Source organism: Ursus arctos, unplaced genomic scaffold (assembly GCF_023065955.2).
Source record: "Ursus arctos isolate Adak ecotype North America unplaced genomic scaffold, UrsArc2.0 scaffold_6, whole genome shotgun sequence".
Lineage (NCBI taxonomy): Eukaryota > Metazoa > Chordata > Mammalia > Carnivora > Ursidae > Ursus > Ursus arctos.
The window spans coordinates 81,674,206-81,688,961 of NW_026623078.1; the positions used below are offsets into that span (position 1 = coordinate 81,674,206).

Sequence of the window (14,756 nt, forward strand, 5' to 3'; positions counted from 1 at the left end):
AGACCGAAGTGGCAGGGAGTCCCCTGCCTGTGGTTGCCAGGGAAGGCCATTTTAGGAAGGACAAAGCAGAGAGAGGACAAAATCCCCCCTGTGTCTCAGAACCAGCTGATTGTGGAGGGCTCAGGATTAACCCACACAGGGTGATTCAAGCCGCTCATGAGCGAGTGGTCCCTATGGTGGAGTGCTACCGCTCTATGGATGCCCAGATTGGTCTGCTGGATGCCAGAAGGACATATTACAACTTCCATTTACATTTCTCTCACTTTTAAAAATTAAAATATTTCACCTGTTCATATATATAAATCCATATGGTAATACATTAAGACATATAATTTAATATAAATACGTATAACTATAGCACAATGCCTGTTCATTGTTTTAAGCTTACATGTATTTAAATTTTTTTTTAAAGTGGTAACTGAATTAAGCCATAATTGTGTGCCACCCACTGGTGTCTCAAAGTGTGAACTGATCGCTCCAGTTTTAAATCAAGAATACAAAAATAAAAGCAACACTTCTCTGAGTTGGAATAAGTGTTCAATTACTCTGAGGAGCTTTCAAATCGATAGTCAAGAGGCATCATTATTTCAAAAGCTATTAGTTCCTATAGATTAAATTATATCTAACACTCACCACCCCCCACCCCATTAAAATACCCGCACATTTTATGCCATTCTCTCAGCTTTCTCGGGGGCTCCATTAATACCGTGAGAAACTCAACACTGTGAATTGGCAAGTAATTAAATGGAGCATATGATGGGATTCTGAAGCCCGCTTCTATTTGGAGGAAACCCAAGTGTCTTACCTGAGTCAAGCGTCTAAGGATTTCCGTCATCTGAAGACACAGTTCTTAGTGCAAGGCAGACTGCATTATGCTGCTGATGGGGAAAATAACAGAAAACGTTCCTATCAAGAAGGACAAAGTGAAGTCCCCTGGCACGGCTATGCCTTCACAGCTGGTTAGAGCTAAGTCAATGCACTTTCTTTCAAGAAACTGCTACTAAGCACTTGTAACATGTCAGGTTCTGTAGAAAGTGAAGAAATAAGACATATATCCTGTCCTGAGGGCCTCATATTCTAGCAGAGCAGACATATAAACAAATACATTCATAATGCTGTCGTAAACTCACGAATGAATCAATGCGCAAGGTGTATAACTTTGTTCCAATTCTTTAAACTTGACCTACGCGTTTTCCCAAATTGTCCCACCGTGTGGCATATAAATGCCACCGGAGGGCCACGGGACCTGTTTGGAATGACTGCCTCAGATAACTCAGGATTGACTCTATAGTCTTCAACTGAAAAAAATTTTGATTTCAATTGAAAAATATACATAAAATTACAGAGAATAATATGACACTAGTCCATCTACATGTCCAAGAAGCAATCACTGTTAGAATCTAGTCTTTGTCCATTTTTATGCTAAAGAACAGTAAGTTTCATAAAAATGATACATGGTTATTAAAAAGTTTACATGCATAAGGAGACTGAATGAAACAATATATCACCACAAGCCTGAAAGTAACCATGAGCAGCGCCAGGTGCCACCACGGTTAGCATCTTCCAGCAAGTCTACACCGATACGGAGGCACATGTGTGGGTTTGATGAAGGAGTGCAAGATTTTATAAAGTTGGGATTATTCTACTCCATACTACCTTGTTTCTATCTCTTAGTCACCTATTAACTCATGCTCCTTTCCTTGTCTGATTTCTGTTTCTAAATAATTTCACTGGTCTTTAGTTTGTTCATGCCTTCTGGAATTGGATGTGGAAGCATTTTGATAGATTTTCAGTTTTCTACTTCAGTTGCTCTTTACCTGCTTTTCCTGACTTTTACCTATGCAACCTTCCTCTCTCTCTTCCTCTCTCTCTTTCTCTCTCTGTCTCTCCCTCCTTCCCTCTCTTTTCATATGCATACCATGTATGTCTTCTAGTTTGGGTTAATTGATCTGGCTCCTTCTACTTGAAGGCTTCTGGTTCTCCTTAGCTCAGGCCATTCATTCTTTACTCTCAACTGGTCAACTCTAATGAGCTGAGCATTGTGCTAAGACCTGGCACAGTTCTCCGTAGGGAAGGACACAGAGCAAGTAAACAGAAAAACAAACTGAATACAAGTTGCACGTGAAGGAAGCAAACAAGAGGCTAAGGAGAGAACTGAGTAGAGAATTCTCTCAGGAATTTTAGATAAGGTGAGCAGGAGACGCTTCCCTGCAGAAGTGAGTTAACCTACATCTTGAAGAATGACAAGCCCAGCACTAAGATAGCACCCGGCATACAGTAGCTGCTTAATAAATATTTATTGAATGAATGAATATATTGCTATGAACGTTACAGAGAAAAACATTTAAGAAGAGGGGCACACAAATGCTCAGACCATTTTACTGGACTCAGATATTTTTTAATTCACTCTCCTTTCTAGTTTCGAAATCTTGTAATTAAGATGGCACTGATAAAGACTCCTATTATCCTTTTACAGCTCTCCTGCATCAACACTGTAGACAGGCACTTTATCAACCACTTTATAGCAGTATCTCAATTAACTCTCACAAAATCATAAGGTAAAAATGTGTGTGTGTGTGAGGCATTGGGTTATCCTTTTTCCACTTAAGGAAACTGCAGCTCAAAGTTTAACTAAATTAGCCAACGCTACCCAAGCCACGGGACAGAACTTGAAACTGAATACAAGCCCGGCCTTCTGCAAATCAAATGATCTGTATCTGAAGTCCTCTTATGTGACCCACGGTTGTCTCAGTCTAAATACCACGACGTATAACAGGTCTATAGTAATGTGTCCACCCCTTCCAGCTTGGGAAAGGAGTTCCGACACAAGTTGGTGAGGTAGGGTAGGTTAGAGGCCCCATTAGTGGGGCCAGGTATACCTGGATTCAAATTCAGGTCCAGGCATCTGCTGGGTGTATAGCCTTTGGCAAATACCCCAAGTCACTTGGGTGTCAGCACCTGCACCGTGGGGATAATAGCACATTAATTCTCATGAGGATTAAACGGTATGATGTTAGCACACCACTGAGCACTGTGCTCGCAGAAGGGGATGGTTTAAATGAAGGTGTCATGTGACCCTGAGCCAGGAGTCTTTGGCCTACATGTGGAGAAGAGGTGACAGAAGGAGCTGGGATTTAAAGGGCCAATGGTAAAAACATTCCAGAGAGATGGAACGCGGTGTGCAAAGACAGGACACAAATTCATTATCCAGAAACTGCATATTGACATTCAATCCTTCTACACTCCTCACAGCAATGTGGGGACCTGGAACACTGCGTCTGCTTGCAGAAATTCGGATGGTGTTCCTAAAACAGTGCTCATGGCGACAAGGATTCAAATGGACACACACACAGAAAAGAAGAAAAAGGCTCTCCTCGAATCCTCGCTTACTTCATTTTCTAAACCAACTGGGCCTGGAAGGATTTATTTTTGACTATTTTTTTTCTAAGTGCCAAAGTGTCTTCCTACATTTATTGTCCAGAGTGTAAGTCCTCTTAAGCAGGGAGTTTTCAAAGTTATGATGTTCACTGAATGCTAAATGCTAACAATTGTGTTCTTCCTCTCCCAGTACTCTGGAGTTCCAGCTGGGCCCAGAGCTCGAAGCGCGAAGCCACCCTACAGAAGCTGGGCTGGGAGGTATTTCCAGAAAGGAGTGTCAGCTGAAGTATTGAAAGTGTCTGTGAAGAATCCTGGTGCTTTGCTATTTCCAGCTGAATTTAGCAGCCTGGAGAAATTAGAGAAGATTTCATCAGCATTTTATTCCTCTGTGTTCACCAGCACCATGTGGTAGGAATGAAATTTAAATTGTACCAGCTTTTATCTTCGTTAGAATCATTAACTACTTTAGTTGGGGTGAAATTACTCAAGAGAAAAAGGAGTACGTCTTGCGGACAACCCAGTGGGCAGCCCCACATGGCTCAGTCCCCCCAGCGGGACGAGAGTTACTGCTGCCCGCATTTGCAAAGAGAGACGGAAAGCACAAGCAGGTGAAGCAGCTAAAAAGTTACCGTGGCCGGATACTCTCTTTCCTTAAACATTAAAGCCCATTTTCAGAACACGTCATCAGAGATTGGCTCAGGTTAGATAATTAAATAGGGGGTCTTTATTTCTTTTTTTTTTTTTTTTTTTTTTTTTTTTTTTATTAATAATGATTTTTTATTATATTATGTTAGTCACCATACAGTACATCCCCGGTTTTCGATGTAAGGCTCGATGATTCATTAGTTGTGTATAACACCCAGTGCACCATGCAATATGTGCCCTCCTTACTACCCATCACCGGTCTATCCCATTCCCCCACCCCCCTCCCCTCTGTAGCCCTCAGTTTGTTTCTCATAGTCCATAGTCTCTCATGTTTCATTGGGGGTCTTTATTTCTAACAAATTCTACGCAACACACACGGACAAATACACTGGTAGATAATGAACACTGGAAGCTCGTTCATTGATTTTTGTTTTTTTTTTCTGGTACACACTACACCATCATGCATAACATAATCGGGAGTAGCACGCATTAAAAATTGCATGCATTTTTGAAGGAAAAGAAAATAATATAAAGGCTACAAGCTATTGTTTAAATAATGGTAGCTGGAGTGAGGAAATCAATTATTCAAAAACTCCAGAACATGGAAAATGACTAAACAACATTGACTTTATTTGAGAGCATTCTGGTATTCAGAGTAAAAACAGAAGCAAATTGCATTTTACCACTCATTACTTAATAAAAAATTGAGCATCAGTTTGCCAGGAAAGATGAATGCGTTTGGAGTTCCTACTTTATAACCTTCGGTGCGGATTTGTAGATTATTATGCAATCCATCGTGGGCTGCTGGGAGCAGCAGTGATCCCCAGCATTTACAAAGCACATGCATGACCTCCAATTGCATTATGATAGCCTCCCGATTGTGCCATCTGATTGGGGAAAGCTCTGTTTGAAGGCCAAATAAATGTCTTCATCCTTGTTTCTAACAGTCACTTTGGGTGAATTTGCAGCCATCCCCTCAACACAGCCTCACCTCTACCGCCAGGTCCTCGGATGTATGCTGTCACGCTTGCCCTGCGTTACCTCTCACACACGTGCCGTGGTGCCATGATGATTCCCCTCCTCACCTGCTTTTCTCATTTCCCTCCTACCTTTTCTCATTAGGAACCTGACGTGGTTCCAAGTTTGAATAGTTTATATTGGGACGAAAAACAATAAATCACTCTCCTTCAAAACTTAAAGCTTCTAATGATTGTGTTGGGACATCACCTGCCTATAACCCAGTAGGTCCCACCAGATTGGGCATACATTTCACAGGACAGTGCATGAAGCTTATGCTCTCTTTGAACTTTCCCCAGGAGTGCCACCCATGAGCATGGTATCCGTGGAGATGAGCATGGGTAGGTGGGTGTGGATGTGAAGTCAAGCAGACGGGACTCTAAAGGTTATGAGAGATCACATTCCATCCTAGAGGAGGAGGTATTATGGAGTGGAGAGCAAGTCTCCTGTCCTTTGACTTGGCTGGTTATATCACTCTCCGCTCCATATCCTTGTATGTCCCTTTCTGTAAGGGTAAACACCAAAATGCTTACACAACATGAAAGCCCTTGCATAGCTCTCGCTTTCTTCCTCTAGAGCCCTATGTTCCCCTTTTGGTCTTTCTGCTCAGCCACAGTGGCTCTCTTTCATTTCCTTCATGATGCAATGCATCTTGCTGCCCAGGGCCTTTGCACAAGCTGCTGCTGCTCTGAGTGCTTGGTGAGTTTCTCCACCTCATCCACGTTTTCAGACGTCAAGAATCACCTGAAAAATCATTTCTTCAGGGAAACTGTGCTAAGCCAACAAGGTCCAGCCTCACCTTACGTTCTCTCTTAGCATTCCATATCTTTGTTTGTAACATTCATCATCAATTATAATTGTATATTATTTGGATAATTTGGTCACTGCTTTCCCCAGCACTCCAAGCTTTAGGAAGCTGGTGTTTATGTTTCTTTTAAACTTAACATTTTATCCATGGAACTAGTATGAAAAAGACATTTTTAATTTTTTTTTTTTTTAATAAATGAATAGGGGTATCTGGGTGTCTCAGTTGGTTAGGCAATAGCCTTCCCTCAGGTCATTATCCCAGGATCCTGGGATTGAGTCCTGCCTCAGGCTCCCTGCTCAGTGGGGAGTCTGCTTCTCCCTCTCCCTCTGCCACTCCCCCTCTTTGTGCTTTCCCTCTCTCTCTCTCTGTCAAATAAATAAATTTTAAAAAATTTTAAAAATATATGAATAAGTGAAATCAGCCTCAAGAGGGGAATATTAGGAGTTATTAAGGGTTCCGGTGAGCTGACACATATGGAAAGCCCTTGGAAATGTGCAAACTCCCAATCACAAGAACTTAAATCAAGTTCTGGATCTTCCATTAATTAATTAATTAATTTTTTAAAAGACCTTTTATTTATTCATTTGAGAGAGACAGAGCGAGAGCATGAGCAGGGGGGTGGGTCAGAGAAAGAGGGAGAAGCAGATTCCCCACAGAGCAGGGAGCCAGATGTGGGACTCAATCCCAGGACCCTGGGAACATGACCTGAGCCAAAGGCAGATCCTTAACCAACTGGGCCACCCAGCACCCCTGAATCTTTCACTTAATTTAAATAAGTGAACAGTCCTTTGCCATCATCTTAAATTCCGTCTTAGAATGTTGTCAGCATTATTAAATAGCACCACGCCTTTCACACATAAGCATTCAATAAATACCTGTTGGATGCATAAGAAAATTAATGTATGAAAGTCTCCTAAAAATATCTATAACATGACTAAAAGGTGAGGGCCAGGGATATACTGATGGCATTAATGGAGTATGATAGAGGAAGAGACCAAGAAAATGAAATGGAGAGGAAAGAAAGATAACATTAACAGAGATAATGCTGCAGTGTTTCCCTTATTCTATAACATGACTATATAACATGACTAAACATGACTAAAAGGTGAGGGCCAGGGATATACTGATGGCATTAATGGAGTATGATAGAGGAAGAGACCAAGAAAATGAAATGGAGAGGAAAGAAAGATAACATTAACAGAGATAATGCTGCAGTGTTTCCCTTATTCCTTTATTAGAGGATATGAGGGTTTTACGGCAGATTTCAGAACCCAAGAATTCAGCAAGGAGCTTAAGATATATGTTATCGGAATGTTTCTCAACCTTGAAATCCTCATGGAAAGAAAGAAAACTTTCCAGACTTCCTCTTAGAAGTCTCATGAAATCTTATAATTTCAACATGACCTGGGGAATCTGTATTCTTGACCTTGAGCAGAGGTTAGTGTGATGAGGGGCCATATTGGGAAATGCGTTTGGAAGGTGATTGCTGTGGGGTAGGACTCACCCATGCAGCCACCTAGAGGAGGGAAATGTGGGCAGTGTGTGTCCATGTGGTTTCCATGTGGAGAGATTGATTTGAAAGTTCTCAAGATCTCCAAATGTAAAGCAGAGTCCATTCAAATGTCTGCATTGCATGCTCAATTCTACAAGACTGAATGTTCAACATGGGGCAGTTATGTAATTACTCTGAACACCTATTACCTAGACAGTGGCACAGAGTGGTAATACCTATTTCTCAGCACTGTTTTAAACACTCACTAAATTAACCCCCACCAATCAATCAAGACCTTACCTAATTATCACCTAATAGGTGCTCTTTGAATGGCAGCAAAGAGAGAGAGGAGAAACAACAGGGGAAGGAAAGCGAAGATGAGGGAAAAGAGAAGTATAAAAACAGAATTATTTCTCTGAAATTAAGTAACGGTGAAGATAGTGTAATCCAACTAGGTCCCAATGAATAACTTTAGCTATACATTTATTTATATATTCAAGCTCCATGCCAGGCCACAGATGTCTATTGATTTCCCTCTTCTGAAATAGATGGTTTTGTTTAGCTCTGAAAAAGTGAACAATTTTCCTGACACCAACTGCTTGTTTAATAGTTCTGGAATAATCTATATTTCATTAAGATGATGACTTATTACGCCCAACCTTCTGCTGCCTTGCAAACTATTGATTTAAGGCAGTTTAGCCCCGGTATAGCATCTAATAAATTGGTCCCAATCGCCTGTGCTGTGTTATATACTCATCCCTCACCGTAGAACACCGGCCTGGCATATTTCAGAACACGTCCACAGATTTGTTTTCTCGACAAGATCCTTCCCCTTCAAATCCTTCCACTGAAACCATCACTGCTTTTTTTTATAATTCACATAAAACTTTTAGATAAGTAGAGGGCACCACAATCAATATTCATAGTGTGATTTATTGGAGGAGGAAATATTCCACTAAATCCTCCTTGTAAATCCAGGGTGCAAAGTAGTTAGTACAGTAATCCATCTCTTGGATATTCTAAACGGGGCATTAATGGCCTTGAGAGGTGGAGTGGCTGTGAATCCCCGCGCATGAGGCAGGTAGTTAGTGGCTTTATTAGCTCACATGCTTCACACTCAGCTCTGCCTTCTGCCCCGCACCCCCTCCCGCCAGGCCCTAGCGCATTCATCTTAACTCAGCCGCTCCTCTTCTCCACACGTCCACCGCCTGTACTGCTGGGCGTTCCTGTTCTCTTTCTTACGGAGGCAATATACTCCTGCAAATCATGGAGGACACTACCTGGAATTTTGAAGTGATTTTCTATTTCCCAACTTTTCCTCTCCAGGATTAGTTTTTCACCGTGGATTTTTCTCTCTTCTTCAAATGTCTGTGTATAAGAACGTGGTGGGTGCATCTGGAGCTCACGTGACTTTCCTCCTAAGTTCTCTAGCCTCGTGGCATTTGCAAAGTCGTAGATTGTAGGGACATAGCGAAAGGTATGCTAACTACCTTAAGCAGTCTTCGGTGATGTCACAGACGTAAAATTTGAATAAAGGTCTTTTACAAACGGTTAGGAAAGTCCTCGGCAGGAAAATGAGTATTCCAAACTAATACATACTTAACTATTTGGTAACATAACATGGCACAGTGATTTCTAAGAGCTGTGATTGGTTCAGTGCAGTTAGAGCATAGGAAACACAAATAGCAATGATAGGAGACAAGTGCAGAAAAAGGCACTAAGGAAAATCCCAGAGCTCCGTACTCAATACCCACCTGCTGAGTGAATGAATGTATGAACTAACTAATCATTCAACCAAACAATAAATCAATGCATAAACACTTTCTTTCTCTTCTGCTATTCTCATGGGTACATTTTCATTTATAGACACAGTGTCTTTTGTTTTGCTTTTACTAATCAATTCCTCATTTTTATTCTTACCATAGCATTTAAAAGAAGTCAGAGTAATTGTCTTCCGCCTTCAAAGTTTGCTGACCTTTTTTGATACAGAATCGAAGTTCTTCTCTATTTCTTTTAAACCATCTGGTGGCTTTTATGTCTTTGAAGGTCATAATAATGGGGTCAGAAATCCTGTTACACTTATTTCCAACCCTTTACACCTTACATTTGATCAATGGAGCCAATACATCAGCTGTTCCTTTGCATGTATTAATCCAAGAACCCATCTGTTTGAATGGAGGCACCAGCAACACTCCTGTGAGAGCCAGATGGGCCAGTTTGTCCTAACACTCAAATGCAGGAGCGTCTTAGAAGCCTAGCACGAGGACTCTCTGCCTTTTCACCCCAGGTTGGGGAGAGCACGATCTCCACAAGGAAGTTTGCAGTTGGAGATTCCTACACTGAGACCACTTAGCAGAAAAAATATTATGAAGAAAATACAATACCTAGCATTTTTGCTCTCTTTTATATCAATATTTTATGTGAGAAGAAGATGTAAGGAAAGAAGTCCTATGATAGAGAAACTATTTACTTAGAGAAACTTTTCAAAATGACCTCTAACAGAGAAAGAACTTCCTTGGGAATACCGGAATCTTTCTGTTGGATTACCATCCCCAGTTGCAATGTCTAAGGGGAATTTGCGAGTAACAGTGAACCATTTCAACTCTACTGCAAACTCCTTGGCATGTTAGTAAGAGATTCAGGTTGAAGAAGCTCCCAGGAAAATGTCTGCCTAGATGCCTATCTCGTTGCCTTGTCAGCCACACCCTGGCTCTGTTACCATCAGGAGGAAGAAGACAGAAGAGTCACTCAAGCTGATACCGGATGTTTCAACCCTAAACTCACTTCCTATTTTGTTAATTGATCCAGGTTGTTGCTATAACTGAAGTGATTTATCTGACTGCTAGCATAGACCGGGGGGAAACTTCTGGTTGGTCTTGCATCCTCCAAAAATTTTGGTATTTTGGTTATTTCTACTCAGATGCTTGCGCACTGTCACAGAACCTAATACTATGTCTAGTGTCAGTATTCAGAACTCACCACAACGGAGCTCCTTTGAAGTTTGTACATTAGAAACAAATATATCAGGACTCTCCTATTCGATGTTCATTTGAACAAAATACATTCCTAAGGGATTAAACCTAAGAATCATGTAAGAGAAAATACCCACCTGTTTGTTCTGAAGTGATTGAGATGAATATCAGTGTATTGATAAAAAAATATATATCATAGGGGCACCTGGGTGGCACAGCGGTTAAGCGTCTGCCTTCGGCTCAGGGCGTGATCCCGGCATTATGGGATCGAGCCCCACATCAGGCTCCTGTGCTATGAGCCTGCTTCTTCCTCTCCCACTCCCCCTGCTTGTGTTCTCTCTCTCGCTGGCTGTCTCTCTCTGTCAAATAAATAAATAAAATCTTTAAATATATTTTATATATATATATATATCATAAATTCAGGGCTCTGGGTGCCTCAATCGGTTAAGTGTCCGACTCTTGATTTTAGCTCAGGTCAGGATCTCAGGGTCCTGGGATCGAGCCCCACATCAGGCTCTGTGCTCAGCATAGAGTCTGCTTGTCCCTCTCCCTCTGCTCCTCCCTTTGCTCACTCACTCTCTCTGTCTCTCAAATAAATAAATAAATAAATAATCTTTTTAAAAAATCACAAATTCATTATCAGATACAATGTTCAACTTTACTTCCTTAACAAGGGATTTTTTTTTTTTAAAGATTTTATTTATTTATTTGACAGAGAGAGACAGCCAGCGAGAGAGGGAACACAAGCAGGGGGAGTGGGAGAGGAAGAAGCAGGCTCCCAGCGGAGGAGCCTGATGTGGGGCTCGATCCCAGAACACCGGGATCACGCCCTGAGCCGAAGGCAGACGCTTAACAACTGAGCCACCCAGGCGCCCCAACAAGGGATGTTTTAAACAGACTTCCCTTTGTCATTAAACCTCTGTTGTTTTAATTTCATAAATAATTAATGTTTACACACCTTCTGTAAATTTTTGCTCATAGATTTGTGCATTGACTTGCTATATATGTATATATATCAAACATATAATTAATAGCACGTAGGTGCTGGGCACCATTCTAAAAGCATCATAGGTATTAAATTATTTAAACATTTGACATAAAACTTATGAGAAAGATATATTATATGCCCATTCAATAGATGAGGAAATTCAATCATAAATAGCTTAAGTTATTTGTCCAAGGTAAGAGTTAGTAAGTGGGAGAGTTAGAATTCTGGTTTTAATTCCTGATTCATAACCATGGTAATCACCCAATAACTGGTAAAAATAATAACTATTATTAAAATAATTATCACACACTATGACATGTGTTCTATAAGCCAGTTATACACTTTAAAAATAATCTTGAAGCTATCAGGTCAATATAATTTATTTGTATTTATTCCTCATGATAATAATTGAAGGATCACATAGTATAGCTCTTAAGACAATTTTCTTAGAAAACTTCCTTTCTATAACTCCAGGAAGGATCATAAGATAAAGGAGCTGAGTTAAGTTCCAGAAACAGGTCTCAAGGTTTTGACCTTGTTTCAACCACAGCAGCTCTCCTTTTTATCAGCTTTGGGACTTAGGATTTTAATTGTCACAAAATCAAAGTCTTCTGGTAATTTAAAAGCATTTTTGAAAAGCACTATTTTAATCTCTTCTTTTCTAAGATTAATGTTATCAGTCTCTTCTGTTGCTCTTGAGAGATAGTTTCCAAACACACTCCACTCTATTAACCTTTCTCAGCCTGTAATCCAGCCTGTCAATACCCTCCCGTACATGGAGATTTCCCAATTATTAGCCTGCACATTTTCTGCATCAGGGTGGCAGGGATTAGGAGAAGTTCCCAATGATTGACTAAAAATTCACCTAAAATAGGCAAAAGAAGGAAACTCAACCACTATTTTACACCTTATACAAAAATAAATTCAAAATTGATTAAAGACTTGAATGTAAGACCTGAAATCATAAAACTCCTAGGAGAAAACGCAGGCAGCAATCTCTTTGACATCAGTCTTAGCAGTATTTTTTTTTTTTTTTGGTCAGTCACCTTAGGTAAGGGCAACAAAAACTAAAATAAATATCAAATTAAAAACCTTTTTAAAAATAAATAAATAAATAAAAACCTTTTTCACAGTGAAGGAAACTATCAACAAAACAAAAAGGAAACCTAATAAATAGGAGAAGATATTTGCAAATCATATATCTGATAAGGGTTTAATATCCAACATATATAAAGAACTTACACAACTTAATATCAAAACAACAAACAACCTGATTTTAAAAATGGACAGAGGAGGGGCGCCTGGGTGGCACAGTCATTAAGCGTCTGCCTTCGGCTCAGGTCATGATCCCGGCATTCTGGGATCGAGCCCCACATCAGGCTCCTCTGCTGGGAGCCTGCTTCTTCCTCTCCCACTCCCCATGCTTGTGCTCCCTCTCTCGCTGGCTGTCTCTCTCTCTGTCAAATAAATAAATAAAAATCTTAAAAAAAAAAAAAAAATGGACAGAGGAGGTTCTGGGGAAGATGGCAGAGTAGGAGGACTAAGCTCACCTAAGCTCACCTCATTCCATGGATACAACAAGATAACGCCCACATCACTGTGAATAACCCAGAAAATGACCCAAAGACTGGAAGGGTGTAGATGCAGCTGGGAGCTAAACTGACCAGTGGGACTGTCCGTGGGAGGGAGGGACACTGCAGGTGCAGAGAGGGGAGAGAAACAGATCCCACCCCAGGCAGCCCAGGCACAAGGGTATCTGCATAAGGAAGACAAATCCCCATAACATTTGGGTTTGAAAACCAGAGGGGTCTAATTTCATGAGTTCTCACAATCAGTGGGGCTTACCATCTGGAACTGTAAAAATCAGGAGGCTCAGCTCTGGGAGAGCTGGAAGGTGATAGGAAACTGAGACCTACGCTTAAAGAGAAACACAACAAACAGCCCTGCTGAGATACAGCAGAGAAGCAACAGCTTGAAAAACACCTGTGGTCTATGGAAAGGAGATGTATTTAATAATCTCAGAGCCTGTCCTGGAGGGGCAGGGATCTTTGGAAGAATTCTCTACGAAAAAAAGAGCTGGTAGGCACCGTTTCCACTCCCCTCCCTGCTAATCTAATACATGGACACCTGTGGGAACCAGCACAGTGCCCACACTCACCACCTAACTGAGTAACATGCCTTCATGGTCTCCTGAGGACACATCCCCTAGAGCCGGGTCTTGGATCCATGTCTCCTCCCAGAGCGGACCTGCACAAACCCTACTGACACTAACATCCTGCCCCTGTGTTCTCCTGTAGACCTGTCCCTTCCCATATGCCCTGGGCTGGAGCCCATCCAAAGCTGTGCTACAAGCTTTGGCACCAGTCTAACCCAGCAGTGGGCTAGGGGCAGACACATGGCCTTACTGCAGGTCCCATCAACCAACCAAAGCTTCTCAGGGGACAGCATAGGGAAATCGTCCTACAGGTGGTGCTACTGCATCCCTGGCAAATGCCTGCTTTGATTCAACTCAAGCCCAACGTGGACCCAGACTGGACCACTAAACAACATAGGGACAAAACTCTGCCCATGACAGGCAGAGAAAGACATTGCAAATGACTGGACTGAAACAAAAGCAGCCCAGTCCCAACAGTAGGGTACACACAACATACATAGAAGACACTTCCAAAGCACCAAATTCTAGGAAAGGGGATATTGCCATGCAGGGTCCTACAGGACCCCCCCCCCCTTTTTTTTTGCATGGCACACATGTCATTTATTTCATATTATCCTAATAATAGACATTTTGGATCTTTCTCTCTTTTCTTTCTTTCTTTTTTTTTTTTTTTGCTGTTAAAAAAATATTGCTCCAATAAGCTTGTACGTATATGTGAGGTCTTTTCTGTAGGTTATGTAGCAGGAAGGGGAATTGCTAGGATCTAGGATGTACATATGTTACCTTAATTTTTAAATATTGCCAAATTGTTTGCCAAGGTGGTATTCCAATTATACTTAGTAATATTTCATAGAATTCTCATGGCTTTATATGTTTATCATCATTGGTATTGTTAAATGTTTTACATTTTCATAATTTAATGGGATGTGACATAGTATCTCACTGTGCTTTTCTTTCTTTTTTTACTTTTTATTATGTTCAGTTAGCCACTGTATAATACATCATTGGTTTTTGATGTAGTGCTCAATGGTTCATTAGTTATGTATAAAAACCAGTGCTCATCACAAAAAAAAGGACTTCTTCATAAGGTCAGTGCTTTCAAGAGCAAGAGATATAACTGACTATCTTAACACAGAGAAACACACAGAGACAAAATGAGGAGACAGAGGAATATATCCCAAATTAAAGAACAACAAAATCATGGCAACAGAGATAAATGAAACATAGATAAGTAATACGCTTGATAGAGAATTTAAAGTAATGGTCATAAAGATACTTGCTGGTGTTGAGAAGAGTGGAGA

At 40.9% G+C, this 14,756-nt stretch overlaps 1 long non-coding RNA gene across 1 annotated transcript in view; it reads right to left on the reverse strand.

The window, feature by feature from the left end:
• Positions 1-442: 442 nt before the first annotated feature.
• Positions 443-14,756, reverse strand: part of LOC125281072 (uncharacterized) — a 197,979-nt gene continuing 183,665 nt past the window's right edge. Inside the window, exon 4 of the long non-coding RNA XR_007188093.1 lies at positions 443-878. This is a non-coding gene — a long non-coding RNA (uncharacterized LOC125281072). The remainder of the gene's footprint in view (positions 879-14,756) is intronic.